This window comes from Rhinatrema bivittatum, chromosome 10, assembly GCF_901001135.1.
Source record: "Rhinatrema bivittatum chromosome 10, aRhiBiv1.1, whole genome shotgun sequence".
NCBI lineage: Eukaryota > Metazoa > Chordata > Amphibia > Gymnophiona > Rhinatrematidae > Rhinatrema > Rhinatrema bivittatum.
The window spans coordinates 53,816,974-53,842,268 of NC_042624.1; the positions used below are offsets into that span (position 1 = coordinate 53,816,974).

The following is a 25,295-nucleotide window of genomic DNA, read 5'->3' on the forward strand; positions in this document are numbered from 1 at the left end:
GGATCAGTCCAGACTTCTGGGATGTACCCGAGCTGACTTAAATGGGGTGGGACCCCGAGAGTCCCGCTCGAAGTACGCTGCTTCCAAAGGAAGTAGGTGACGGCCCTCGAACATCAACCCGATAATGTCGAGCGAAAGTATGCAACGACTTCCAAGTGGCCGCCCTGCAAATCTCTTGGCTTGAAACCAGGTGACTTTCCGCCCACGAAGTCGCTTGAGAACGGAGAGAATGGGCCTTGAGCCCTTCAGGAACAGCCTTACCGCCACCAATGTACGTGGCAGCGATCGAGCCCTTCAACCAACGGGCAATAGTTACTTTGGACGCCTGAAGCCCCTTCCTGGGGCCATGCCACAAGACAAACAGATGATCAGACCGTTGAAAATCATTGGTAACTTCTAAATATCGCATGAGCACTCGACGAACATCCAAACGTCTCAAATCTGACCCTTGAGAAGACTGTAGTTCTGTCGCCGAGAAGGAAGGCAATTCCACCGTCTGATTTACATGAAAGGCCAATACCACCTTAGGTAAGAAAGAAGGTACCGTACGCAACGACACACCTGAGTCCGAAATACGCAAGAACGGTTCTCTACATGAAAGAGCTTGCAACTCAGAGACCCTACGAGCGGACGCGATCGCCACGAGAAACACCGTCTTGAGAGTTAAATCCTTTAAGGAGGCCCGCCTGAGAGGCTCAAAGGGGGCCGCATTGAGGCCTTTGAGAACCAAGTTCAAATTCCAAGATGGGCAAGGAGGCCGCAGTGGAGGACGCAAGTTCCGAACACCACGTAAAAAGCGTGCTACTTCTGGATGACAGGCGAGAGAGGACCCTTCAACCTTTCCTCTCAAACACCCCAGAGCTGCTACCTGAACCCTCAGAGAACTGTAAGCCAAACCCTTCTTCAAGCCGTCCTGCAAAAACGTAAGGATTTGAGCTACAGAAGCCCGGCGTGGCGCAATCTTCGAGACACCGCACCAGGAGTCAAACACCTTCCACACTCTAGCATAAGTAAGCGTAGTAGAGGGCCTCCGTGCCCGAAGCAGTGTGGAAATGACAGGCTCAGAATAACCCTTTTTCCTTAATTGTCTCCTTTCATAAGCCAAGCCGCCAGACAAAAGCGATCCGCCAGATCTAAAAATACCGGCCCTTGCCGAAGGAGGTTCGGAAGATGACTGACACGTAAAGGCCCGTCCGTCGCAAGATGAACCAGATCCGCGAACCATGGTCTTCTTGGCCACTCCGGGGCCACTAAAATCACCCGACCACAATGCGATTCTATGCGTCTTAACACCTTGCCGATCAGAGGCCATGGAGGAAATACTTATAGGAGGACGTGACGAGGCTCCTTCCGACCCGTGCTCTCGCCTTCGGCTGAAGAAACGCGCCGCCTTTGCATTGTGCCGAGTCGCCATCAGGTCTAGGTGCGGAATCCCCCATCGTAGGGTGATGAGACTCATTGCCTCGGCCGAGAGCTCCCACTCTCCGGGGTCCAAGTGTTGTCGACTGAGATAATCCGCCTGAACTTTGTCTACGCCTGCAATGTGGGTGGCCGCGATGCGGGACAGATAACGCTCCGCCCAGGTCATCAACAACGCTGCTTCGGTCGCCACCGGTCAACTTCTTGTACCGCCCTGGCGATTTATATATGCTACCGTGGTTGCGTTGTCCGAGAGGACTCGAACCGCCCGACCGCGTACCAGGGGCAGAAGGTGGCGCAAGGTTAGACGTACCGCTCTGGTCTCCAGACGGTTGATGGACCAAGAGGCCTGGCGAGGGGACCACGTTCCCTGTACCGCTCTTGATTGACAGACCGCTCCCCAGCCCGTTAGACTGGCATCCGTCGTCACTACCACCCGCTGAGGAGGATCGAGATCTACCCCCTGCAAGAGGTGGTCCGGGATCAACCACCAAGCTAGACTGGACCGAGCCGGTTCCATCAGCAGCAACTGGGCACCATAATCCCTGGTTTTCTGGTCCCAGCGAGAAAGAAGAGCGGATTTGCAAAGGACGCATATGCGCAAAAGCCCACGGCACCATTTCCAGAGTAGAAACCATATGTCCAATGACCTGCAAATAATCCCATGCCATAGGTAAGGGGAGATCCAGTATGCTGAGTCAGGTATACCTTGCCCACCAAGGTATCGAAACGTGCTCCCAAAAATTCCAAACACTGACTCAGAACCAGCTGGATCTTTGCAAAGTTGACTACCCAACCTAGCGACTGCAGTTGCTGAACCACCACCTGGACTGCTCGCTTGCACGAGTTCTCCGACTTCGCCCGGATAAGCCAATCGTCGAGGTAGGGATGCACCAATACTCCCTGACGGCGCAGGAAGGCTGCGACTACGACGAGAACCTTGGTAAACACTCTCGGAGCTGTGGCTAACCCGAACGGGAGGGCGCAAAACTGAAAGTGTTCCCCGAGCACCATGAATCTCAGGTACCTCTGGTGGCGCTCCCTGATCCCAATGTGAAGATACGCCTCGGCCAGATCCAAAGAAGCCAAAAATTCTCCCCTGTGGACGGCCGCAATAACAGATCGAAGAGTTTCCATGCAAAAACGGGGAACGCGCAAGGCCCTGTTTATTCTCTTCAAATCCAAAATTGGCCGGAACATACCTTCCTTCTTTGGAACCAGGAAGTAAATGGAATACCGACCTGTTCTGGTCTCGTCCGGCGGAACGGGCACCACTGCCCCCAGGGATCGTAACCGGGCCACAGTTTGGGCTATTACCAGTTGCTTTTCCGGAGGACCGCAAGGAGATATCATAAAAAGATCCTGGAGGGGCCGAGCAAAATCCAACTCGTAACCGTGACGCACCACGTCGAGGACCCACTGGTCTGAAGTGATCTTGACCCATTCCTCCCAAAACTGGGATAACCGGCCTCCGATGCGTGGGAAGGAGGAATGGGCCCGCGCGCCTTCATTGCACAGGTTTGCCTGGGCCAAACCCTGCGAGGAACCCATTCGTTGTGGTCGTCTGCCTCGAAAGGAAGGAGTCCAAGACTGAGACCTGGGGCCCTGCTGCCTTTGGGGAAAAGATCCACCCCTTCCCGTGCGAAACCGGCGTTGCCCTCGAAATCGGGACCGCGTGTTTCCGAAAGACCACAATTGTCGGGGCTTGTCCTCCAGCAACTTATACACCTTATTGTCACCCAAGTCTTTGATGAGTTGATCCAACTCCTCACCAAACAACAACTTCCCCTTAAAGGGAAAAGAAGCTAGTCGCGACTTAGAAGAGGCATCTGCCGACCAACGACGGAGCCACAATAGTCGTCTGGCCGCAACAGCCGAGGACATAGTGCGGGCCGAGGTCCTTAGCAAATCATACAGGGCATCCGCTATATAAGCAACCGCCGCTTCCACACAATTGGCCTGCTCCGCCTCTTCCGGCGGAAGTTCTTGGGTGGTTAGTAATTGTTGCACCCAGCGCAGTGTGGCCCTCTGGACCATACTGCTACAAGCCGCAGCCCGGACTCCTAAAGCCGCTATCTCAAAAATGCGCTTTAATATGACCTCTAACTTCCGGTCCTGGAGATCTTTCAAGGCTACCCCTCCCATGATGGGAATGGTAGTATGCTTAACCACCGCAGTGACTGCCGAGTCCACCGAAGGGACCTTAAAAATCTCTAATGAATCTGAGGGCAGAGGATATAATTTATTCATTGCCCTGCTAACGCGCAGGGATGCCTCTGGAACCTCCCATTCCTTAGATACGATCTGTAATACCTTAGAGTGCAAGGGAAAGGTTTGCGGGGGGGCTCTCAGACCCGCCATAGCTAGGTCCCCAGTGGAAGTATCCGTGTCCTGCTGCGGCGCTGGGATCTCCAGCTCCTTCAAAACATGAAGGATCAAATAGTTCAGCTCGTCCCTGCCAAACAGGCGTAAAACCAGGGGGTCGTCCCCTTCGAGAGACCCCTGAGCGTCGGAGATGTCGGCCCCTGCCCCATCCGGTGAGCCCTGGGTGAGATCTGGGAACCCCGGATCGTCGGCACCCCCAAGGGAACAAGCTCCTGATTTGCCTGGAGCTTCAGCCTTTTCCTGGTCTCCCGATTTGTCCTGCACCGAGGACACCTTAGGCACTTTTAGAGGGGGGGGTTCGTCTGGCTCCCAGCCTGCTTCTGCCTCCAAAAACGCCTGGTGCATCAACAGCACAAACTTGGAGGAGAAAGGCACCTTCCTTTTAATTGATCCCCCCACGGGACGCACCGGAGGGGGGGGGGGGGCTCTTGGGGCATCAAATTCGGAGCCACTATGAGGACTCAAAGCCGGCGGTGAAAGCGGAGGAAAATCCTCCTCCTCAGAGGCAGAATCAACATGCTGCCTCGTGGACAAGATGGCCGCCGGCTCCCCCTCACTGGGAGGCGGGGCCGACGATCGCGGCGCCGACAGCCTCCTCAGCCGCGCCGAGGAGGACGGATCCGCGCCGCTGCGGGCTGCGCTCGGCCCCCAGGAGGGTCCCTCGCCCCCGGGAATGCAGCGGGAGCAGAGACCCTCCCGGGAGAGTCGCGCCCCCGCCCTACCACAGGCCGTGCAGGCCGAAGAATGCAGCATCGAGGAGGCAGAAGAAAAGTGCGCCAAAAATAGGAGCCCTGTGCAAGCGCCTCTAACGCCGGGTGAAAACCTCCACCCCCTCCGGAGTTCCTGGTCAGGCTAATTACCAGCGCGGCAGGCTAGGGCTGGAAATGGATCACTGCCTGCTACCAACAGGGCTTATGTGTCCTGCATCCACTTTTTATTCACTCTCTTTCTTTTTCTTTTTTTTTTTGTCAAGTAAAGCCCTCTTCAGATCAAAGTCTGGAATCACTGTACTTCTGGGGGGGGGGGGGGGGGGTGTGACCGGCCCACCGGTAAACTTTCCCCCCCAAGACCAAAAGGGACACTAATCCGGGTAAAACAATGAGAGCCAAGCTCTCAGTGCCTGCCTGTACGCTGCGCTAGCAAAACCAACAAACAACTGCTACAAAAATATCAACTTTTTTTTTTTTTTTACACTAAGCAAGGAAGAGAATAAAACCAGTTGATCTAGTCAGCACAGTTATAAAAATCATAAGAACACCTGAAAGATTGTTTTAGTCAGAACAGACAGGACCGCAGGTTATGCCTCTCAATCTGCTGGAGTCAGAGGAAATACTGAAGGATGGCAGGTGGCACACCAGTATATCTAGGGGGTGCTTTCAGTTTTCTCTCTGACTCCATCTGCTGGAGGGGAGGCATAACCCAGCAGTCTGGACTGATCCTGGTACGTACAGGGAACTGGAGTCTCCCACTCCCGGATCACTAGTTTGTGAACCTTCTTAGGCAGAGGAAAAGATGTTGTGGGACCCCTAATGCCATCGAGGACTGGACTGATGCCCTCGTTGTCAGACTCTTCTTAAGAAACCTTAAGTCCCAGAACTTCAAGCACCTGGGGAATAAGGGGTCTTAACTCATCTCGCTTGAACAAACGCACCATGCTGGGGTCATCGGGCTCATCCGAATCATCAGTATCCACATCAGCTGGATCTGGTCGCAGATCCGGGTCTGCCGCCCCTACTACCCCAGAAGCCGTTGACGCCCCAGACCCCAGGATCGGATCTCGCATACCCTAGGGAGAATCCCGTGGGGTGAGCCTGATCAGAGAGGCACTGACGAGGGTCCGTACCCTGACCTCTTTTCTCAGGCGGGTCCAAACCTGCCCCCAGGAGATCAGGCCGCTTTACCGCCGAGCATTTCCTTGCCAGGAAAGCCTGGTGCATAAGGAGGGCAAATTCTGGGGAAAGCCCCTCCGGGTCCCCCTCCCCCACTGGAGAGTTGGCTGGGGTGATATCATCAGTTCCCCCAGTGAGGTCTTCCCTCACCAGGGCTAGAACAGGCGAAGAATCCTCTTCCTGCGAAGCCGAAGGCGAGACAGATGTTCCCTCCCCAAGGGAGGAGGAAAGAAGCCCTGAAGAGCCCTCTAGCCCCGGGGAACACGCTGCGCATAAGGAAGCCGCATCTAACTCCTGGCTGCATGACCCACATGCACGGCAGGCCTGCGATTCTGTTTTCGGTCCCATCCGCAGCAGCGCGCCAATAGTCTGAAGTGAAATAGAAAGGGGCGAGAATAAAAAAAAGAAACGCTTGGAGCCGCGATGCGGAGAAAATGTCAGTCAGGCAGGACCAGGAAAACAAACTTTTCGTGCTGCGGGCTAAGAGACTACCGGCTGAGGAGAAAAAACACGCGCAGCCTTGCCGCAGGAAAGGAGCCTGTCTATAGTGAAATCACAAGGCCCCCAGCAGGGTGAGTAAACGAGGCACACGGAGAAAAACTCCCTCTTGCCCTCAGAAAACGACTCCGAGTTCCGGGAGCTGAGGGGAACACTGCCGATAGCTTCCCCAGCCGGCCTTGAAAGACCCGGTCCCCTCCTGCACCTCTCCTTACCTCAGAACTGAAGACTGTCAGTCAGCCGCAGTGAAAACAGCTTGCTTTTTTTTAAATTAAACTTTACCAAGTCACAGAGAAAAGCTGTTGCAGGAGGCAAGGGAGCAGCTGTAGCAGAGATGGTGGTGAGTAGCCACGAGCCCCTGGTCGTCAGACACCGAACTGTGGCGGGCGAAACCCTGACAAGAATATCCAATTCCCCGGACGCCTGACTTCTACTGAGGGATGGCCCAGAAGGCGCCTAACACCTCAGGAAGCGAACGTAAACCAAAAAATTAAATTTATTATTATTATTATTATTTAACGTTTTTTTATACCGACCTTCATGACAAGATTCATATCAAACCGGTTTACATGGAACTTAGGGACTAACAAAATAAACCATATAACAGGATGGCGAAAGCACAGTTACATATAACAGGGAGATTGAACTTGGAGGCTAGAGTAGCCAGGAAGTAAAAGGAAAGCAAAAACTAGAGGTAGAACACATAATTATATATACTGGGTTTGCTTTTTACATCATGGTTCATCCATGCACAAATGAAGACAATAACACAAATCATTTTTTGTTATATCCAAATGTATAGCTGATCATTTCTGTGACATTAAAAATGGGTTTTTACAGAGTTCAGATTTGAATTTCAGAGTTCAGAGTTAAATTTGAACTAACTAAATAAAAAGTATAACTAAAGACTGCAGGTGTGCATCTGTACCACCTGCTGAAGTCACAGAAATACTGAGGGACTGCAGGTGGAACTCTCCTTATGTAGCAGTGCCCAAAGTTCTAATTGTTCTCTGACTCCACCTGCTGGTAGGGATACACAACCCACTTTTCTGGACTGATATGGGTATGTTCAGGAATTAGCCATTTTTTTTCAACTGACTTTCTCCTGTTTTTGTTCTTGTCATAATAAACCTTGATAAATTCCCAAGAAAAATAAAGAATAATAAATACCAAAAACAAAAGTCCCTATCCATAAGTTAAAAAAAACAAAAAAAACATGCTTTTAAATTCAGGGACCATTTACATGCCCATGAAACTGGAAATATGTGCTTATATATTACCATGGAGGCATGACTGCTAAACACTATAAAAATAAAAAGTAGTGCCAGCATGCCCAAATTACCAGCCCTTCCCCAAATTAAATTTTGGCATAAACAGAGGTGGGTGGGACTGAGCTGGTGATTGGCTGATTAAGTTGAGTTGGGTAGCAGAGATGAATTGGGGGAAAGCGAAAAGACCACTCAGTGGCAGGTGTAGCTGAAACCAGTACCCAGATCAGGGAGGAGGTAAGGTCTACTGGTAACATCTGTCCTGAATATATTCACAATGAACATGCATGAAATATATTTGCATGCACTGCTTCTATTGTTTGCAATATATCTCATGCATCTTTATGGATGTTCTGAAAAAACAAACCCGTTTATGGCACTCCAGGACCAAAGGTGTAATGACAGTCGATGCCTTCTCCAACTGGGACTAGAAGGTGAGAACTGGGTACTTGTGTGCGCTGGCCACTGTTTTAAGTGCTCAATGCTCAGCCAGCCCAATTTAAGGTGGAAAGGAATGTGCCCATCCCCACCGCTTTTTTTTTTTTAAAACTTGAGCCAACAGCAACTCTCCGACCCAAAGTTTAACTCAAAGAAGAGGGAGGGGAAATACCTTTGGCCGCTACTATTTCTTTTATTTTGGGGTACGACTTGGGTGGGTGAGAAGACAGGAGGGGTTTCACCACTCAGCCCACTCTATCAAGGGCCGTTTAACTCTTGCTCTAACCCACGAGTTTAATTACTCGTGGTAAAATGACTCTGAGGTCTATTCTGTAGCGCTTCCTTGCATTGCAGGGTAATAGCTCATAAGCCCATTACCCTGTAGTTTGTATGGAGATAGAATTATGTTAGCATGGCTTTTTACTCCTGCTGTGCCACATTTATTTGGCCTCTAAAACCATATTGGGGATAGGTTTGCAACCCAAAATCCATGATAAAACAGGAGTCAACCGCCATGATAGGGTTAGCAGGGCTTAATACATTGGCCCCCAAAATGAGAAAAACTCTTTAGTAGATCAGGGCCTTAAGCTTTTTCTTCTTATTGCCTTGATTAATAATACTGATCCTCAATGCTATGTTTAGCGTTTTCCATATTCCCCCAAAATCTCCAGCACTCGCACGGTACATCTCGGAGCAGAGCCCGCTCGCAGCTCATCCTCTGAAAGATTTAATTTGCCAACGCTTCCCTGGCCAAATGGTGATCAGAAAAGGGCACAAGCGGCCCAATTCACCTCCCACCTTCCTTTACTTCTGAGGTGCTCGCGGACCCCACAATTCTCAGCTTCCCTTCACTCGCCTAACGGTTCCTGGCGGCAATCGAAGAAAATTCAAGGATGAGCCCTGATTAAAAATAGATGAAACCCCCACCATTCGTAAACGTTCACTCACCCAAATCACAATATATATTTGAACAGTAACACTAGCGCACGTGCCCTCTCCGGGTTACGCGGAGCGGTCCGCAGGCCTCGAGCTCCACCTCGCCTCAAGCACGTGACGCGAGTCCGTCCTTTACCCTTTCGCTCACTGTCTTTTTTTTTTTTTGGCGGGCTCTGACGCCTGTGTGAGCGTAGGGATTAAGCCTTAGCGCTAATAGCTTTGGAATATTCTGACTCTTCCTCGCTTTATAGTGGTAAAAATGACATGTGTAAGCAGAACTGCAAAACCCAAACACGTGTTTGTCTGCACCTTGTCCTCGCAGCCACCGGGCATGCAAAAACGCACTGCTAGAATTCATATGCTCCACGTTTGAATTATCGCCTGAAGGATAGTTTCCATTTCTCTTACTCATTCTTTCACTGATTTTATTTTGTTTGTGAGCTGGATGAGCGAACAGAGCCGCCAGTGGAAAGTGGCGGCATGTACAGTCAGTGGTTTTTGTTTTTATTAAAAAAAAAAATAAATAAATAGTGCCGGATCAGGGCCAGCGGCAGCCTCCACCTTCTGCAATGGAGAAGATGAACGCAAATTTAAAAGGGCTCCAAATCGATGACTTGGCAGAAAATTACCACTGTGCACAGTAAGGTCTCAACGTACTATGGTTGCTTAAGTATGTTAGAATTACTTTATTTAACAGGTTGATTTTTAACAAACTGCACTGGTGACATAGGGAAATCGATGCAACAGAATAAAGTGGTGTTAAATCCTAATAAGACAAAGTAATTTGGATAAGACGGGAATGGTATTCCAGCAGAGTTAAAGGGTCTTAAACTAAATAGCCAGGTATATCGCTTCTTACCAAAACTTTATGATCTTCAATTTCCATTGATGCAGCCTTTACCAGGCAACTGCACATAAGTGGGGTATCGAAATCTGCATATTTTTTTTCAGATTAAGACTGCCACAGCGATAATGATATAGAAACACAGAAATGACAGCAGACAAGAACCAAATGGTCTATCTAGTCTGCCCGGCAATCTTCTTGAGGCAGTAACTGCCACTCTGTGCAGGTTACGCCCTTGTTTCTCTTAAGAATAGTAACTTCAGCTCCCTACAGTTATCCCCCAAGCTATATGATAACCTATAAAAATTGGAGCTAGCAACATTTTTTACTGGGTGATGAGCTTTCTTGAAAATGCAGACAGTGTTGCTTGACATGCTTTGCTTATGGACTTGGCCACAGAAGCAGTCCTGTGCTTTTTCCCGTATTTATTAGTACCCCAGACTGAAGAAGTCTGGACCCTTTGGTAGTGCCGGAATCCAATTCCTCTTTCCTGTACGTACCCGGATCATTCCAGACAGTGGGTTGAGCCTCCTTTCCAGCAGGTGGAGACAGACTAAAACTTGCAGGATGCCCTATATCAGGACAGAGCCTATCCTCTCACCCTTCAGTATTCGTCTGTCTCCCAGCAGGTGCAGCATCTGCCCTTCGGTCTCTGCTGTAGGCTAGTCAGCCTCTTTATTCTCTTTAGGTTCAAGCAAGTACTTCTTTTGGTTCCTGTTTTTAAAAATTATAGAAAGTGAATCTCTGAAGGAATTTTTACCTTCTTTAGTGCCTTTTTGTGTGGGAGACGTCCGTCTCCCAGCTCTTGCCCGGCTCAGGGGGGCTTGTCCCCTTTTGCAGGAGGGGGTTTCCTGCTTAGTCCTGAGTCCGTGTACGCTTCCACCGCGGGTTCCCAGGAGGGGGGTCCTGACCTTCCCTCGCCCCCCCCCCCCCCCCCCCCGTAAATCCAGGGTCCCTTTTTCCGCGGATTTCATCCTTCTCATGCACAAATCTTATTTCCCTGTACGTACCAGGATCAGTCCAGGACACCTGGGTTGTGACTCCGCACCAGTAGATGGAGACAGATTAAAACTTGTGGGCGGAGCCATATATGCCCCTGTGCCAGTCACAGCCCCTCAGTCTTACTCTGTCTCCAGTAGATGGTGCAGGTCCAGTCACAGCCCTGCCTGACCTGATTCTGGTGGTTAGTAAGGTTTGATTTTTGGGCTAGTTTTGTTATGCCTAATTGTTGTATACCAAATTGGGTTTTGTTTTAATTCTTAGTCCCGGGTGCCCTGCCTCCCAGGGGGGTTGAGAGGTCCTGAGGGGACTACCCTCCCCCGGTTGAGGCCGCTGCCAGGGTCGAGGACCCGGCTGGGCTAGTGGCAGCGTCAGGGGTGACACCGGGGAGCCCGGTTCACTCACCCCTGCAGGAAATAGGGCTTTCAGAACTAGGGACAGCGTGTTATTTTGTCAAAAAAAAAAAAAAGTTTAACTTTTATTCTTGCGGCTCTCCGTTGCCTGGCGTCGCCGCTCCGTTTCGGTTGGTGGGGGGGGGCGTCGTCAGCAGGGGGGAGGTCGCCGAATTGCGCCGTTTAGTTATTTTGAATTTTTTCGCTGTGTGGTGAATTTTTTCGGCGCGCCCCCGTTTTTCCCGCGATTGCCGGCATGCCGCGTGGTGCGCAGTGCAGGGCCTGCGGCTCGGCGCGCGCGCGTCTTTCCCGAGACAGCCTTTGTTCGGCTTGTGTCCCGGGTGATGAGGGTTCCTCGGCAGCACCGCGGGGGGCTCGTTCCCGGGTCACGCGATCGCCGCCGCGCGGTGGGGGCCCCTCTGACAGGCCTCAGGATCTGTTCCCGCTTAGCGCGGGAGTGGTGGCCATTTTGGCCACCGGCTGCGAAATTTCGCGGGAAACGGTGGGGGCTTCGTCCTTGCCTCCCGAGCTTTCCCCGCAGCGTGACAAGGCGGCGGAGGTTCCCTTGGAGGGGCTTCAGTCCCGGGGGGATTCCGGAAGCGATTCGACGGATTCCGGGGATTTTTCTGAGGATTTTGCGCTGTTGCTGCACAAAGTCCTCAGATATAAGCGCAGCAGGCGCATACGGGGGGATGTCTTGCGTGCGGGTGACCTCAAGTCCCCACCACGGAAAAAGAAGGATAGGAAGGGTGCGGAGATCGCCCAGGGCTCGTCCCGGGGGAAGCGGCTTCCCCGGGGGGTGCCGCAGGAGTCGGATTCCGAGGATTCCCCCGGGACGGATACGGAGGCCTCCGAGGAGCCCCTGACGGGGGGCCAGGAAGGCAGCAGCGGATGGTGCGGCACAGCCAAGTGCAGGGAAAGGTGCACAGACCGTAGACGGGGACGACCCCAAGGTGGTGCAGCTGTTCCGCAGGGAGGAACTGTCGCCTCTCATCCCGGCCATTCTCCAGGAGCTGAGGATTGAGGCTCCCCCGGTGGTGGTCCGCCAGGAGGCGAATATGGATCCCGTTCTGCTCGGCCTCACAGGGCCGGCGGTCGCCTTCCCTTTTCATTTCTCGTGCACGGATGTCCTCTTCAAGGAATGGGATACTCCGGAGTTAGGTTTGAAAGTCAGCAAGGCCATGGATAAGCTCTACCCTTTACCGGAGGAGGCGCTGGAGCTCCTCCGACTCCCGAAGGTGGATTCGGCGGTGTCCGCTGTCACGAAGAGGTCTACCATTCCGGTCACGGGGGCGACGGCCCTCCGGGATATTCAAGACCGGAAGTTGGAGGTACAACTCAAAAAGATTTTTGAGGTTTCCGCCCTAGGAGTGCGGGCCGCCATTTGCACGAACTTCGCTATGCGAGCTAGTCTGCGTTGGGCCCAGGTACTACAGGCAAATGCGGGTCTCTCTCCGGAGGAGGCTTCCCAAGCAGACAGGTTGGAAGCGGCTATCGCTTATGGGGCTGATGCGCTCCATGATCTTTTACGCACTTCAGCTAGGTCCATGGTGGCAGCGGTGTCGGCACGCCGTCTCCTTTGGCTGCGCAACTGGGCAGCGGATGGTTCGTCCAAGGCTCACCTCGGGGCATTGCCCTTCAAAGGGAAATTGCTGTTTGGAAAGGAGTTAGATGACTTGATGGTTTCACTGGGTGAGAACCGAGCGTTTAAGCTGCCAGAGGATAGGGCCCGGTCGCGCTCTTCGTTTTCCGGCAGAGCCCGTTTCCGGGGACCCCGGAAGTCCAGGCCGCAAAGATCCACCGGGCCCTCGTATAGGCCGTCCTCTTCTCGAAACACTCAGTGGCAGCAGTCCTTTCGGGGCAAACGCTTTGGCAGGCAAGGAGGAGCCCCGTCAGGTGCGGGGTCCAAGCCTTCGCAATGAAGTTCGGCCGGCCCATCCCTCGTCGCGTCCTCGGCACGTTGTTCCAAATGTGGGGGCGCATCTATCCTTATTCCTCGAGGAATGGGCCAACATGACGTCGGATCAGTGGGTCCTCGACGTGATAAGACACAGCTACGAGTTAGATTTTGCTCGCATTCCAGCGGACAAGTTCCTGGTCTCGCCTTGCAAGGATCCCAAGAAGAAGGCGGCGGTGCTAGACACCATCCAAAGACTAGAAAGCTTGGGGGCCATCTCTCCGGTTCCGGCCGATCAGTACGGCAAGAGCCGTTACTCCATTTACTTCATAGTTCCCAAGAAAGACGGCACTTTCCGACCCATACTGGATCTGAAAGGAGTCAACAGATGCCTTCGGGTCCCTCACTTCAAGATGGAGACCATTCGTTCGGTGATCGCGTCGGTGCATCCAGGCGAATTCCTGGCGTCACTAGATCTCACAGAAGCATACCTTCATGTGGGCATCCAACCAGCGTTCCAGCGGTTCCTGCGGTTTTGCATCCTGGGAAGACACTTCCAGTTCCGGGCTCTCCCGTTCGGCCTGGCGACAGCACCTCGGACATTCACGAAAGTGATGGTGGTGGTAGCGGCGCAGTTGCGGCGGGAAGGCCTTCTGGTTCACCCATACCTCGACGATTGGCTGATTCGGGCGAAGTCAGAGAGTCTGTGTCGGCAGGCGGTGGCCAGGGTGCTACAGCTCTTGCAGTCCCTGGGCTGGGTGGTCAACTACAACAAGAGTCATCTGGAACCCACTCAGTCCTTGGAGTATCTTGGAGCCGTTTTCGATACGAAACGGGGCAGAGTGGTTCTCTCTCAGGAACGGATATGCAAACTACAGTCTCAGGTGCGGCGTCTTTTGTCTCTACACCGTCCGCGAGTCTGCGATTACCTGACGGTTCTGGGGTCTATGGCCTCCACGCTGGTGTTAGTCCCTTGGGCGTTCGCTCACCTGCGGCCGCTGCAGTCTTCATTGCTTTCCCGCTGGAAGCCGGTTTCAGAGGAGTTTTATCTTCCACTGCCTCTCGAGAGTCAAGCGCGCTCCAGCCTGAGCTGGTGGCTGGATTCCCAACATCTCTCCTGTGGAGTATCTCTTCTGGTTCCCAACTAGACGGTGGTGACCACGGATGCTAGTCTTTCCGGCTGGGGTGCAGTTTGCCAAGGGAAATCGGTTCAGGGTCTGTGGTCAGAGTCTCAGACCCGGTGGCCTATCAACCGCCTGGAGTCCAGGGCGGTCCGTCTGGCATTGCAAGCTTTTCTACCCCTCGTACGAGGAAAGGCGGTCCGGGTATTGTCGGACAACGCTACCACCGTGGCTTATATCAATCGCCAGGGCGGGACGAGAAGCCCTCAAGTAGCGGAGGAAGCGCGTTCTTTGATGGTCTGTGCAGAACGGCATCTCAGCGATCTCGCTGCGTCTCACATAGCAGGAGTCGACAATGTCCAGGCGGACTTCCTCAGCCGGCACCACCTGGATCCCGGAGAGTGGGAGCTGGCGGACGAGGCGTTTCTTTTCATTTGCAGGAATTGGGGAACGCCCCACATGGACCTGATGGCCACGTGGCACAACACAAAGGCTCCGAGATTTTACAGTTGACGCCGAGAAAGGGGAGCAGAAGGGGTCGACGCGTTGGCGCTTCCCTGGCCGGCGGAGGTGCTTCTGTATGTGTTTCCACCGTGGCCCATGATCGGCAAGATCCTGCGGCGCATAGAATTGCACCCGTCCAACGTGATCATGGTAGCGCCGGAGTGGCCGCGCCGTCCGTGGTTTGCGGACCTGGTCCAGTTGTCGGTGGCGACACCCCTTCACCTACAGGGGTTTCCGGGGCTCCTTCATCAGGGCCCCGTCTGTTTGGAGGATGCAGATCACTTCTGTCTCGCGGCATGGCTTTTGAGAGGTATCGATTGAAGCAGAAAGGCTACTCGGACGCGGTAGTTGCCACGTTGCTGAGATCCAGGAAGCAGTCTACGTCTCTGGCTTATGTTCGAGTCTGGGTAGTTTTTGAGGAGTGGTGCGTGGAGCGGGGTCTGGATCCCACTTCCGCTGCTATTCCCGATATTTTGGCTTTTCTCCAGGCTGGGCTGGCCAAAGGCTTAGCGTGCATTTCCCTACGGGTCCAAGTAGCGGCGCTTGGTTGTTTGCGGGGTAAGGTCCGGGGAGTCTCCCTGGCTCTCCACCCGGATATCTCCCGTTTTCTTCGGGGGGCGAAACACCTCCGTCCTCCTTTGCGGCTCCCTTGTCCGTCTTGGAACCTCAACTGGGTGCTCTCGGCCTTATGCTCAGCTCCGTTTGAGCCCCTGAAGCGTTCTACGATCAAAGATCTCACGTTGAAGACTGTATTCCTGGTAGCGATTGCGTCGGCTCGCCGGGTTTCCGAGTTGCAGGCCCTGTCCTGAAGGGAGCCCTTCTTGCGCATCTCCGATTCGGGGGTTTCCTTGCGGACGGTTCCCTCCTTCCTGCCTAAGGTCGTATCGGCTTTTCATTTGAATCAATTGGTTGAGCTTCCCGCTTTCGCGGTTGGGGAATCTTCAGACCCGAAATCGAGAGAATTGAGAAAACTAGATGTGCGGAGGTCCCTTCTTCGCTATCTAGAGGTCACTAATTCTTTTCGGTTGACGGATCATCTGTTTGTGTTGACGTCGGGTCCGAAGAAAGGTTCTGCGGCGTCCCGCACGACGATCGCCCGTTGGCTCAAGGAGGCCATTGGTTCCGCGTACATTATGCGGGGTAAATCACCGCCGGTGGGTCTTCGAGCTCATTCGACGCGATCTCATGCTGCGTCTTGGGCGGAATCTTCTCAGGTGTCGCCTCAAGAGATTTGCAGGGCGGCTACCTGGAAATCGTTGCATACCTTCATTAAACATTACCGGTTGGATGTTCAGGCTACTGATGCTGGGGGATTTGGAGAGAGGGTACTCCGAGCGGGACTCTCTGCTTCCCACCCTCGGTAAGTTAGCTCTGGTACATCCCAGGTGTCCTGGACTGATCCTGGTACGTACAGGGAAAGGAAAATTAGTTTCTTACCTGATAATTTTCGTTCCTGTAGTACCAAGGATCAGTCCAGGATCCCGCCCGCAGTGCTGCGCTATAGTAACGGAGAGTCCGCTCATTGTTGTTTTCAGTACGCTGACCCCTTGTTTATTCGCTCTCCCGGTTGGGGAGTCTGGTTCCTGTAGGGGTGTTGGAGTTATTTTTACCTAGCAAGTTTCTATGGTTAGCTATGTGGTCTTATGGATTTTTCTACTTTGACATTACGTATGACTGAGGGGCTGTGACTGGCACAGGGGCATATATGGCTCCGCCCACAAGTTTTAATCTGTCTCCATCTACTGGTGCGGAGTCACAACCCAGGTGTCCTGGACTGATCCTTGGTACTACAGGAACGAAAATTATCAGGTAAGAAACTAATTTTCCTTTAGCTAGCCTGCATGAGATGGATGAAAGCCCCCCCCGTCTAAAATCCCTTGCTCAGCGCCGTTGACCTCTGGACCGGCTGCGGAGCCTCAAGGACCAGTTTGGGTGCGGGTGGTCCCGGGGGTGCTCCCCTCCCCCGGTGTCTCCTGGGTCCTCAGACCCCGCTGTTTCCTCGGATTCGGCAGATGCCCCCCCCCCTAGAGGGGGATGACCCCAGAGCCCTTCGTCTTTTTCGTAATGAGGAGCTAGAGCCCCTCCTCCCTTTTGTTTTGGAGGAGCTGGGTCTGGAAAGTCCCTCCGTGGATAATCTCATGGCCTCACTTCCTAAGGATATGAACCTGGTTTTGGGAGGGCTCCGGGCTCCGGCCTCGGCCTTTCCCTTCCACCCCATGCTTAAGCTCCTTATCCTACGGGAATGGGAGGTTCCTGAGGGTTCGCTCTGGGTGGGGCGTGCGATGGATAAGCTCTATCCCCTCCCAGAAGAGGGCTTGGAGCTGTTGCGATATCCATCAGTGGATTCTTATGTTTCTGCAGTGGTCAAGCACACCACTATCCCGGTGGAAGGTTCCACAGCCCTAAAGGATTTGCAAGATCGTAAGCTGGAGGCTCACCTGAAGCGCATCTTCAATGTCCTGGCCCTCTGGGTTCGGGCGTCTTGCTGTAGCAGCCTCATGATGCGGGCAGGCCTCCAGTGAATCCAACAGTTACTCTGCGCCCGGGAGCTTCCGCCAGGTGAGGCAGAACAGGCCGAACATCTGGAGGCGGTAATCACTTAGGTGTCGGACGCCCTCTACGATTTGGTCCGTGTCCAGGTGAAGGCGATGGTTTCAGCAGTGGCTGCTCGGAGGCTCCTTTGGCTTCGCTACTGGTCGGCTGATCAGTCCTCGAAGACCCGGCTGGGCACGCTTCCCTTCAAAGGTAAGATGCTCTTTGGCGAGGACCTCGACAAGCTTATGGACTCCTTGGCTGACAACAAGGTCCATAAACTTCCAGAGGACGGCCCTAAGGCTTCTCGGTCCTTCGCGGCCTCTCGCTGTCGCTTCAGGGGTCAGCGTCACTTCGCTTCTCGAGGGCGGGGCGGTACTCCTAGGGGGTCTTCTCGTGCGCAGTCCTGGTCGCAGTCCTTTCGTGGCAGGCGGCCCTTTCGTGAGGGCCAGCCCGTGTGTACCACCGCTAAACCTGCCACACATCCCTCAGTCCCTTACCTCGGCGACGCCTCTCCCTGTTTTTCGAGGAATGGGTCAAAATCACTTCAGATCAGTGGGTCCTCGACATTATCAGAGACGGGTACGCTTTCGACCTCGTCAGGGAACTTCCAGATCTCTTTCTGTTCTCACCTTGCGGCCGGGCCAAGAGGGATGCGGTGGTCCAGACTCTCTCCAAGCTTCTGGATCTGGAGGCGGTGGTCCCAGTCCCAGAAAGGGAAATTGGCACCGGCCAGTATTCTATTTACTTCACCGTGCCCAAAAAGAACGGGTCCTTCCGCCCAATCCTGGACCTCAAGAGGGTCAATCGGGCCCTCAAGATCCCCCACTTTCGCATGGAAACCCCGCGGGCGGTCATTGCGGCAGTCCGTCCAGGAGAGTTCCTTGCTTCCCTCGATCTCGCAGAAGCATATTTTCATATCCCCATCCACCACGACTACCAGAAGTTTCTCCAATTCCACATTCTCAACCAGGACTTCCAGTTTCGAGCTCTCCCCTTCGGCCTCGCAACCGATCCTCGCACCTTCACGAAGGTAATGGTAGTAGTGGCTGCGGCCTTGCACCAGGAAGGGATTCTCGTTCATCCCTATCTGGACGATTGGCTCATCAGGGCCAAGTCGGAGACCTCTTGCCGGTGGGCGGTGGATCGAGTCCTGGAGCTCCTTGCCTCTCTCGGGTGGATAGTGAACTTTTCCAAGAGCAAGCTTCAGCCCTCCTAGGAGTTGGAATTTCTGGGAGCACACTTCGACACCCGAGTAAGCAAGGTTTTCTTACCTCGGGCGCGAGCCCTCAAACTGATCGGTCAGGTTCAGAATTTGATTGCGCAATCTTCACCGACAGCCCGGGATTATCTCCAAGTCCTGGGCTCCATGGCTTCTACCATCGATCTGGTCCCCTGGGCCTTTGCTCATATGCGTCCATTACAGAAAGCTTTGCTGTCTCGTTGGCAACCAGTGTCGGAGCAGTTCCACGTAGTCCTTCCCTTCTTGGAGTCTACTGCCGACGAATTACAGTGATGGCTGTCCCTTCCTCATCTCCTACAAGGGATGCCTCTTCAAGCTCCACAGTGGACGATAGTAACCACGGACGCCAGCTTGTTGGGCTGGGGTGCGGTCTGCCTATCTCAGTCTACCCAGGGGACATAGTCCCAGACTCAGTCGCGCTGGCACATCAATCGGCTGGAAACTTTGGTGGTCCGCCTGGCCCTTCAGGAGTTCCTTCCTCTGATCCGCGACAAGGCGGTACGATTCCTGTCCGACAACTCCACCACAGTCGTCTACATCAATCGCCAAGGGGGCACTCGCAGTCCCCTGGTAGCCTTAGAAGTCAGCCGTCTAGTCGCTTGGGCGGAGCGTCACTTACAGTGCCTTGCGGCCTCTCACATCGCTGGAAAAGACAATGTTCAAGCCGACTTCCTCAGCTGGCAGTCGCTCGATCCGGGAGAATGGGAACTCTCAGACGCGGCCATGGCTCTGATAGTGGACAGGTGGGGTCCTCCTTATGGCGACTCTGCGCAATGCCAAAGCCAATCGGTTCTTCAGCTGCTGGAGGGAATACGGGGCAGAGGGCGTGGACGCTCTGGCTCTCCCTTGGCCGGCGGACGTGCTTCTGTACGTGTTCCCCCCCCCGTGGCCTCTGGTAGGGAAAGTTCTCAGGAGAATCGAACTCCACTGGGGTCCAGTGATTCTCATTGCTCCAGAGTGGCCGCGAAGGCCGTGGTTCACGGATCTCATCAATCTAGCGGTGGACGGGCCCCTGCGCCTCAGTCATCTCCCTCGTCTCCTCCAGCAGGGACCTGTATTTTTCGACCAGACCGATCGCTTCTGTCTAGCGGTCTGGCTTTTGAACTGCGTCGCCTGAGTCGCAAAGGTTATAGGGAGGAGGTCATCTCCACCCTGCTGCGAGCCCGGAAGCAGTCGACTTCTCTGGCCTATGTGCGCATCTGGAAGGTCTTTGAGTCCGTATGTACGGAGGCGGGCATCCCGGCGCGCTCCGCCTCGATTCCTTTGGTTCTTTCTTTCCTTCAGAAGGGTCTCTCTAAGGGTCTCTCCTTCAGTTCCTTACGCGTTCAAGTCTCTGCGCTTGGCTCTCTCCTGGGTCAGGTGGATGGTCATGCCTTGGCTGCTCACCCGGACGTCATTCGTTTCCTGAGGGGCGTTAGACACCTCCGCCTTCCCTCTCGGGCCACGTGTCCATCTTGGAGTCTCAACCTCGTCCTTTGTGCTCTCTGTGCGGCTCCCTTTGAGCTTCTTCGCCACTCTACGCTCAAGGATCTTACTCTTAAGACTGTCTTTCTAGTCTCTATCTCCTCTGCTCGTCGTATTTCCGAGCTTCAGGCGCTGTCCTGTCGGGAGTCCTTCTTGCGTTTTTCTGATTCCGGGGTCTCTCTCAGGACGGTTCCTTTCTTCTTGCCTAAGGTTGTCTCCACTTTTCACGTCAACCAGTCGATGGAACTCCCCACGTTTTCTCCGGAGGAGATTGCGGGTACGGCTGGGGGCGACCTCCGTCGACTGGATGTCAAGCGAGTCTTGCTTCGTTATCTTCAAGTCACCAATGACTTTCGCTTTTCGGACCATCTCTTCATCCTTTGGAGTGGTCCCAACCGGGGTAAACAGGCTTCTAAGACCACGATTGCGCGGTGGTTGAAGGAAGCCATTTCCTCTGCATATCTTTGTCAGCGTCGTCCACTTCCTGAGGGTCTGAAAGCCCATTCTCTGCGTTCTCAGGCTACTTCTTGGGCGGAGAGTCAGTCTGTCTCTCCGCAGGAGATTTGCAGGGCTGCCACTTAGACGTCTCTGCACACTTTTGCTCGGCACTACCGTCTGGATGTACACGCTCCGGTGTTCAGTTCCTTTGGGCGGCAAGTGCTTCAAGCGGGACTGTCTCGGTCCCACCCAGTTTAGGGAAGTTTTGTACATCCCACTGTCTGGACTGATCCGGGTACGTACAGGAAAGGAAAATTAGTTCTTACCTGTTAATTTTCGTTCCTGTAGTACCACGGATCAATCCAGATGCCCTTCCCTGTCTGTCTTCTGTCCTCTCGAAGCTTGTTTTCTTGCAGGTCTGCAGATTTCATATTTTCCTTGGTGCAAGATTACTGAGCATTTACACCGGAAGCCTTGGTGGTTATTTTATACCAAGTTTATGCAAGAGCATATAGGTATACTATGCTTCTACATTAATCTATGGTTGCTCCGTTGAGCTTTTGGTTACTTGCTTGATCCTATTCTTGGTTTTATTGTTTTCTGCTTTGACATACGTTATACTGAAGGGTGAGAGGATAGGCTCTGTCCTGATATAGGGCATCCTGCAAGTTTTAGTCTGTCTCCACCTGCTGGAAAGGAGATTCAAAACACTGTCTGGACTGATCCGTGGTACTACAGGAACGAAAATTAACAGGTAAGAACTAATTTTCCTTTTCCCCCTGCCATCGAAGTGGGAAACAATGTTGCAGTTGCATAAAAAGCATCAAGGCTTATTGGTTAAGGTTAGTGGGTGGGGACAGGGAGGACTCGTGATTGGGCTATGAAGTAAGAGAGAGGAACCTAGATAGAGCAGTACAAATTATATCGCAATGTCAGAGAGGAGCATCTGGGAGGAGGGGTGGTGCTTTATGTCCGGGATGGCACAGAGTCCAACAGGATAAACATCCTGCATAAGACTAAATGCACAATTGAATCTTTATGGGTAGAAATCCCTTGCGTGTTGGGGAAGAGTATAGTGATAGGAGTATACTACCATCCACCTGGCCAAGATGGTGAGACAGACAGTGAAATGCTAAGAGAAATTAGGGAAGCTAACCAAATTGTAATGCAGTATTAATGGGAGATTTCAATTACCAACACCAAAAGTGGAAAAAAATGAAGCTTAGAAGTAAAGGCTAAAGAAGGCGTCAGCAAGCCTGACGTTGTATGTTCACATAGAGACACCAACCGGTCTTTTCAATCATTCGCCTTCTTTTAGATTTATTAACTTTCAACAACTTTTTGTTCAAAAATTTTTTCTTTTTCTTAAAATATCCTCCGTTAGTCATAGACTCTTTAAAGCGGATGTATTTAATTTCAATACGGCCCTACACGGCCCGTGTTTCACCCGAAAGCTTCCTCAGGGGCGTATAAACGCTATCAATACAAGAGTCTGTATCCTATAATAATAGTAGAACAATAATTAAATCCTTTATCTTCATGAAGGTTAATGAAATTTATACTTATCTTAAAAATAAGCCAGGTACCAATTCATCCGGACAACTCGTCTCAAAACCGGGAAAATGGAGGGAGGAAGGAAGAAGCCAAACCTCACGTCTTTTTAAACAAACGAGATTTCATGATGTCATTAATCACGCCAGATATGTATGACGTATCCTTTGACGACATCCATCAGGGTAGGTAGTCAACATCCCAGAAAAGAATGTAGATCCAATTCAGCATTTAATCCTCTAGGGGCAACAGTGTTCAATCGGAAGATCCATCGTTGTTCTGATTGTAACAGAAGACGTTCCCGATCACCACCACGCCAGTGCGGGGGAATATGATCAATTCCACAAAAAAGCAAATCCGAAAATGTGTGATTTAATTCCACACAGTGTGTCACGAGAGGTTCATCTTCCCTTTTATTTTTGATGTTAGAGCGATGTTCTATCATTCTTGTCTTTAAAACCCTTTTGGTCTTACCGATATAGAGAAGTTGACACGGGCATTGTATCAGATATACCACCATCACAGAATTGCATGTTGTAATGTGTTTTAAGAAAATCTTATATCCTGATGCAGTGGTCAGACTGCCTTGGATGTCCATAGAAGAACCACAAACAGAACAATTTTGGCAAGGTTGATGTGAACCTGTTAATGGCATAGATGAAGAGGGATCAATCGAAGTGTCAGATCTTATTAAAGCATGTTTCAAGTTGGTAGCTCTAGAAAAAGTGATGCGGGGAGGTGTTTGAAAAATATCATGCAGCTGTAGTACATGCCAATTTCTTAAAATCGAACGACGGATTTCCAGGGCGAATGTGGAAAAGGGGAGGACACACGTATGACGTGACTCAGTCTCAGCAGATCGCGGAAGGAAAAGCCACTCACGATGGCAATATTTAGCCCTATGGTAAGCTCTTCGGATGCACTTACGTGGATAACCACGAGCCAGGAAACGATCTTTTAGAATCGAAGATTGGTATTCAAAGTCTGCAACTGTAGTGCATAGACGTCGGGCTCTAATGAATTGACTCACTGGCAAATTAGTTTTCAAGCTCATCGGGTGGGCGCTGGAATAATGTAAATACGTATTAGAGCTAACAGGCTTCCGGTATAATGAAGTAATAAATTTACCACCAGACAAAGTAATTTGTATATCCAGAAAGGTAATAGTGGTCGATTCGATGTGAGACGTAAACTTCAAATTTATATTACAAGAGTTTAACCAAATCGTAAATGTTTCAAAGGAATCTGTGTCACCTCTCCATAAAATAAACACGTCATCGATATAACGTTTCCATGTTATTAATTGTGGTTGAAAAGGGTGATTTGTCAGCCATTGTGATTCAAAAAAGGCCATGTACAAATTTGCTAAGTCTGGGGCCATGGTGGCCCCCATGGCTGTGCCACAAATCTGTTGATAATATTGACGATCATACGCAAAAAAATTCTTCTTCAGAGCAACAGTCAATAGATCTAACAGGAAGGCACTTGGGATCCTATGTGGTCTCGGACGTTGTTCAAAAGTTGCTTCAGCAATCTCTATTGCTTCATCTTGAGGGATCGATGTATACAAGGCTTCCACATCTAAAGTGGCCATCATTACATTTGTGGTGTCTATATCAAGATTTTCCAAAAAAATAATCATTTCAGATGAATCCTTGATAAATGATGTAATGCAAGGGACAAAGGGTGCCAAAAAATGGTCCACAAAACGTGAGAGTGGTTCTAATAAGGAGTCACAACTCGATACAATCGGACGTCCCGGAGGATGATGAATGTCCTTATGAATTTTAGGCAAGGTGTAAAACACCGGTACACGAGGATGTCTCTTAGTTAAATAGACCACTTCTTTAGGAGTGAGAAAGCCAAACTTAGTACCTTTCTTTACAATATCAGAAATCTCTTGTTGAATCTCAACAGTGGGATCCGAATCCAAACGTTTGTAAAATTTAGAATTGCTAAGTTGGCGATGAATCTCTCTATCATAATCTGACCGATCTTGCAAAACGATCTTCCCACCCTTGTCAGCCTGTTTTATAATGATGTTTTGAGCTGATTGTAATTCATGAAGGGCAGTGTTTTCATTGCGTGACATGTTGAAAAATGGTTGATTCTGTGTATCCAAATGCAGAGATGTGATATCTTGTGACACTAATTGATAGAAAACTTTTAAGGCAGGATCTTCTGGTCCAGGCGGTATCCAAGCAGAGGCATTAGATAGCACTGATAAATCCATAGTCGGTATATGAGTCTCAAAAAAATTTTTTATCTTCACGTCATACGTGTGTCCTCCCCTTTTCCACATTCGCCCTGGAAATCCGTCGTTCGATTTTAAGAAATTGGCATGTACTACAGCTGCATGATATTTTTCAAACACCTCCCCGCATCACTTTTTCTAGAGCTACCAACTTGAAACATGCTTTAATAAGATCTGACACTTCGATTGATCCCTCTTCATCTATGCCATTAACAGGTTCACATCAACCTTGCCAAAATTGTTCTGTTTGTGGTTCTTCTATGGACATCCAAGGCAGTCTGACCACTGCATCAGGATATAAGATTTTCTTAAAACACATTACAACATGCAATTCTGTGATGGTGGTATATCTGATACAATGCCCGTGTCAACTTCTCTATATCGGTAAGACCAAAAGGGTTTTAAAGACAAGAATGATAGAACATCGCTCTAACATCAAAAATAAAAGGGAAGATGAACCTCTCGTGACACACTGTGTGGAATTAAATCACACATTTTCGGATTTGCTTTTTTGTGGAATTGATCATATTCCCCCGCACTGGCGTGGTGGTGATCGGGAACGTCTTCTGTTACAATCAGAACAACGATGGATCTTCCGATTGAACACTGTTGCCCCTAGAGGATTAAATGCTGAATTGGATCTACATTCTTTTCTGGGATGTTGACTACCTACCCTGATGGATGTCGTCAAAGGATACGTCATACATATCTGGCGTGGTTAATGACATCATGAAATCTCGTTTGTTTAAAAGACGTGAGGTTTGGCTTCTTCCTTCCTCCCTCCATTTTCCCGGTTTTGAGACGAGTTGTCCGGATGAATTGGTACCTGGCTTATTTTTAAGATAAGTATAAATTTCATTAACCTTCATGAAGATAAAGGATTTAATTATTGTTCTACTATTATTATAGGATACAGACTCTTGTATTGATAGCGTTTATACGCCCCTGAGGAAGCTTTCGGGTGAAACACGGGCCGTGTAGGGCCGTATTGAAATTAAATACATCCGCTTTAAAGAGTCTATGACTAACGGAGGATATTTTAAGAAAAAGAAAAAATTTTTGAACAAAAAGTTGTTGAAAGTTAATAAATCTAAAAGAAGGCGAATGATTGAAAAGACCGGTTGGTGTCTCTATGTGAACATACAACGTCAGGCTTGCTGACGCCTTCTTTAGCCTTTACTTCTAAGCTTCATTTTTTTCCACTTTTGGTGTTGACAATATGG

At 51.1% G+C, this 25,295-nt stretch overlaps 2 protein-coding genes across 5 annotated transcripts in view; one reads left to right on the forward strand and one right to left on the reverse strand.

Annotated features, from left to right (window-relative positions):
* Positions 1-9,015, reverse strand: part of HENMT1 (HEN methyltransferase 1) — a 117,777-nt gene extending 108,762 nt beyond the window's left edge. For 2 of the 4 annotated variants that reach the window (XM_029617596.1, XM_029617594.1), the window contains exon 1: positions 8,846-9,014. The gene's annotated coding sequence lies outside the window, so the exon portion shown is untranslated. Of the gene's footprint in view, positions 1-8,695; positions 8,747-8,845 lie in introns of those variants that run through there. The other 2 variants (XM_029617592.1, XM_029617593.1) reach the window with 2 other exon arrangements.
* PRPF38B (pre-mRNA processing factor 38B) overlaps positions 7,876-25,295 on the forward strand; it is a 35,527-nt gene continuing 18,107 nt past the window's right edge. Inside the window, exon 1 of the mRNA XM_029617589.1 lies at positions 7,876-7,893. The gene's annotated coding sequence lies outside the window, so the exon portion shown is untranslated. The remainder of the gene's footprint in view (positions 7,894-25,295) is intronic.